Raw genomic sequence first — 4,971 nt, 5'->3', positions numbered from 1 at the left:
GATGGCGCCGATCGCTGATCCGGAGAGATCGCAACAGCGGGCGTGAGGTGGGCCCAGCTGACATGGACGCCGGCAGGCTTGCATTTACTGTGCTGAGTCACCAACCGCAGATTCGGCGCAGACACCGAGAGCCACACAGGCAGAGCACAGGTAACTTTTATGTTTCTCAACGTGGGGAGCTGGGTGCTGCGGTGGGACCCGTTACCGCAGTCCGGCGACTCGTGAGGTGAGATCGGAGCGGTGGCCCGCGTTCCCGCCGGTTCCCTGTTGGGTTATCGGAGGGGGGCCCCCCTCGGAATGGCAGCCCGCAGGGCATCTGCTGCTGATCGGACTGACTGGGGCTGGGAGCGCCGCCATTTCCCTGACTGCCGCAGCAAGTGCCGTCTGCCTGGTGGAGAGCAGCTAGACTCCCGGATCCCGGCCCTGGGAGTGGTGAGGGGGCCTCCTCAAACAGTGGAGAACTGAAGGAGGGGTGCGACTGGGTGCCCTGGCTGGAGGGTGTGCTGCTGTGCCCATTGGAGGTGAAGGACTTGTGCTTGAGACTGCTTCCCCCTTGGGGCCCTGCATCTTGCCCTGTGGTGAGGGACCTAATCTGCGGGGAGGTCCGGGCTGTGACTCCATTCCTTGAGGTGGAAAGAGACTGGGCCCTGTGGGGTGCTGCCGAGCTAGTGGTCCGATTGGGGAAGAGCATTGCTGGGTGTGCGAACGCCCGTGCCCCAAGATTCCTGGTATTGGTGCGCAGCACTGCTCGCTGAGGGAGCGTTGGGGCGCGCACCCTTGCAAGTACTGGAGAAACTGTTATTGGAGTAGCAGGGGGTGGCTGAACGTGTAAGCTGGAACTCGCAGCACTGCATGACCATTTAATAGGAGCAAAGGCTGAACGTGACCTCCACCTCGGAGTTTGCTACAGCAACTCGCGTCTGACCCCGGAGCTGTGGGTTTAGGAGCTGCTACCCTTCGGAGTCTGGCTGGTGGCGTTGCGCCCCTGTTACTATGGGAAAACCGAGAGGGAAACAGATGGTGGCACCTCCGGACCTCGAAGACTCGGTGTCGGACCGCAGGCGGCAGGATTCCCCTGAGCCCCCAGTGGAGAATCTGGTTCAGCAACAGTTAGCCCAGATTTTGCAGGCGATAGCGGATACTAAGCACATTCTCCACCAAGACATTGCGAATGTGGCGGTGGGGCTGGGGCACCTCCGCACGGAACACACTAAACTGGCTGATCGGGTGAAACAGACGGAGGTGTCTCTAGAGAGCATGGAACCGGCTCAGCAGTCCCTCACTGCTCAGATAGGGGACATCACGCACAGGGTTCAAGTATTGGAGAAAAGAGCAGAGGATGCCGAAGGCCGCAGTCGCAGGAATAATGTACGCGTGCTGGGCCTGCCAGAGGGAGCGGAAGGGTCTAACATGATTGACTATCTGGAATGTTGGCTTCGTCATGTGGTGGCGCCGGATGGATTGTCTCAGTTCTATACTCTGGAGAGGGCGCACAGGGTCCCTACCCGTCTGCCGGCACGGGGGAGGCCTCCTTGGCCATTGGTTGCCCACCTGCTTCATTATAAGGACAGAGACTTCCTGTTGCAAAAGGCACGCACCTCAGGGCCCTATATCATGGATAATTGTAAAGTATCACTGTTCCCTGACTATACATTGGACACCCAACGCCGCCGCACCTCTTTTCTGGCGGTCAAGAGAGCACTAAGCGATGAAGGGCTACAATACTCTTTGATGTTTCCGGCACGGCTGCGAATAGCTTTGGATGGTAAGACTCACTTTTGTGAGGACCCCAAGGAAGCGTGGGACTGGATTGAATCCTACAAAACTGGCCGCGATCCATTGGGGCGACGAAATGAACCGAGCATGGAAGAACAACGTTTGCACAGATCGAGGCGCACAAGGCGTCGACGCACTGTCTTGCAGACACCAACTGCTTCCCAGACAGAGAAGGAGAGTTCGGCTGCATTGCAGGCGATATCAGAACTGTTTCAAGCTCGCCAACGGTCGTCTGCAGTAGACACTGGGTCGGAGAAGGGGTCAGATGATTTAGTGTCTGAAGAGTCTAATGCTGACAGTGTTACACTGCCGCATGTTACTCCAGGAGCAGCCGATAAAATTGCCTGACTATCTTTTTGCTTTCTTATAATTCTGTTTCGCTTCTTTTCTCCCTCCTTTTCTGCTAACTGTTGGAAACCTTAACATGCGGATGCTGTATTCCCCTTTATTGCATTACTGGGCTAGAGATGGGGTGGGGCAGTTTTAACTCAGGTGTGGTTCGCCCTCGGATGTGGGGCATTGTCTTCTGTTTGGGGCATGGTGCTGATCTGTTACTAGAATCTTAGCGAGGTACCGTCGGTTCACAGCCGCTTCCCCCATTGGTCCTCTGTAGCTACTGGTGGGTTTGTGTGTTTAGTTCGTTTGGATGGGGACTAGTGTTCTAGTACCTGTTCTGGGGTGGGGCAGTTTTTTTGGGGGGGAGAATAGGGGCCCCGGCGTGTCCCTTTTGAGAGTCCTATTTGGGGGTTGTCTTAAATTGTATCATGGGGTCATTACTTGAACTGAAATGTTTATCATGGAATGTCAGGGGCATACATACAATGGTGCAACGCCACAAGGTACATACTTACTTAGTGCGCAGAGGAGTTCAAATTGCTTTCCTTCAAGAAACGCACATCACATGTCACGAGGGTCACGCATTGCAGCGTAGATGGAGGGGTCAGCTTTTTTACACAACATATTCTGCTTCTGCGCGGGGAGTGTTGATATGGGTCAGAGCGGGGGTATCTTTCCAGCCGGTACGGCAGCTTGCAGATCAGGAGGGGAGGTATGTGGTGGTTGTGGGCCGCCTAAATGGTAGAGATGTGGTGCTGAGTAGCATTTATGCGCCCAATACGGAACAACCAGCCTTTTTAAATCAATTGTCTGGAAAGCTGGCATCTTATTTGACCGGCTCGGTGATTATGGGTCGGGATTTTAACTCTGTTCCTGATATTTCCTTGGATAGGTCACATCCGCCACTACCTGATCCATAAAACCTCTAAAGCCAGAAGGGACTGGCAATTTCGGTGGGGGTTAGTTAATACTTGGCAGGCACTTCACCCGGGGGAACGCGATTATTCTTTCTTCTCGGCACTGCACAAGCTCCATGTTAGATTAGATGCGATACTCTGTACCCCCGACATACATGCTGGTTAGACATAGTGAATATCTCACTAGAACATTATCAGATCATAATCCACTACTCCTAAGATTTCAATGGTCTCAGGCGCGCCCCACGATCCCAACTTGGCGCTTACAGCCAGAGCTCCTAGAAGATCAGGTCTTTCGTGCGGTGGTGGGGGCTGGTATTACTCAGTATTTTCTCGCGAGCATGGGCACAGCATCCTCAGCCACAGTGGAGTGGGAGGCTTTTAAGGTTGTGCTGAGGGGTCACTGTATTGCTAATGTGGTGGGGGTGCATAAGACACTCCTGCAGGATATAGAAACTGCGGATCAGCGCTGGCGCGCAGCGGAACACGCCAGACCTAAACAACCTAGCGGGCAGCAGGACTTACTGGAAGCCAGGGAGTCGGTTGCTGCGCAGGTTGAAAGGTTGAGCTGTTTTGATTATAAAAAGTATTTAGCGCGTGCACATACAGAACGTGACGCGGCCGGCACGCTGCTGGCCTGGTTGGCCAACCCTGCCCGACGAGGGACGGTTATTTTAGAATTGTGTAGTACGATGGGGGAACCTATTAATACCCAACAGGGGATTAATGATCAGTTTCTTGCCTATTATATGGATCTCTACCAGAGTAGGGTGGCGTTGAGCAAAGTCCCCCTGGGGGAGTTTCTAGCTCTGGCTGAACTTCCGCATCTTGATAAACCGTAGGCCGACCTTCTGGGACAGGATAAAATATAGGGAGAAGTTAGGGGAGTGATAAAACATATGGCGCGAAAAAGACCCCTGGGGCCGATGGATTGCCGATCGAGTTATATCTGACCTATATTGATCTTTTGGCTCCCAAATTAGTGACTCTTTACAATGAGGTGAAGGGGGCCGGAGTGTTGCCTGCTTCTACTCGCGAGGCCGTCATTATTCCGTTGCTGAAACCGGGAAAATCTCCTTCTGACAGGACTGCATATCGCCCATTGTCTATGCTTACCACTGATTATAAAATATTGAGTCGGATATTGGCGACTCGATTGCTCCCGCATATGGTGCATTTAGTGCACAAAGATCAGGCGAATTTCATACCGACATGGAACACCACCATCAATGTCAGGCGACTGCTTCACATTTTGGATGATGAGTCTTACTCATCGTAATATGCTGCCATTTTATCGGTTGACATTGAAAAAGCATTTGGCAGCCTGGAATGGGCATACTTGTTCCAAGTTATGCGCAGTTTTGGCTTAGGCGATACCTTTGTGGCTTGGACAACGTTACTGTACAACTCTTCCACTGCTCGAGTGAAGACGGGTGGCTTGATTTCGTCTGCTTGCCTTGTGGGCCGCGGGACACGACAGGGTTGTCCACTCTCCCCTCTGCTGTTTGCCTTGGCCATTGAGCCATTAGCAGCCCAGGCCCGGATGGGGTGGTGTTACACGGGGCTTAATGTGCGTGGCTCTATTCAATACATTGCGCTCTATGCTGATGATCTGCTTATGTTTCCATCAAATACGACTGACGCCCTTGCCGGTGCGAAGCATTTACTTCGAGATCTTGAGGCGGTCTCCGGCCTCAAGGTGAATTGGGCGAAGTCTTGCCTGTTTCCTGCTGCCCCATTGGATGGGGGGCCTTTGGTTACCAACGGAGTGCAGTGGGAGTATCGATGCTTGTCGTATCTTGGGACCCACATTTATCATCAGCCAGCTGACCTGCTCGACGGTAATATAGGGAGAGCCATTCAGAGCCTTAGGGGCAGCCTGGAATTCTGGGGGACCTTACCTCTTTCAGTAGCAGGCTGAGTAGCCCTTCTTAAAATGGTG

The sequence above is a fragment of the Triturus cristatus genome, chromosome 7, assembly GCF_964204655.1.
Source record: "Triturus cristatus chromosome 7, aTriCri1.1, whole genome shotgun sequence".
In the NCBI taxonomy this organism is placed as follows: Eukaryota; Metazoa; Chordata; class Amphibia; order Caudata; family Salamandridae; genus Triturus; species Triturus cristatus.
The sequence above is the reverse complement of the archived record's forward strand: the minus strand, read 5'-3'. Positions refer to the sequence as shown.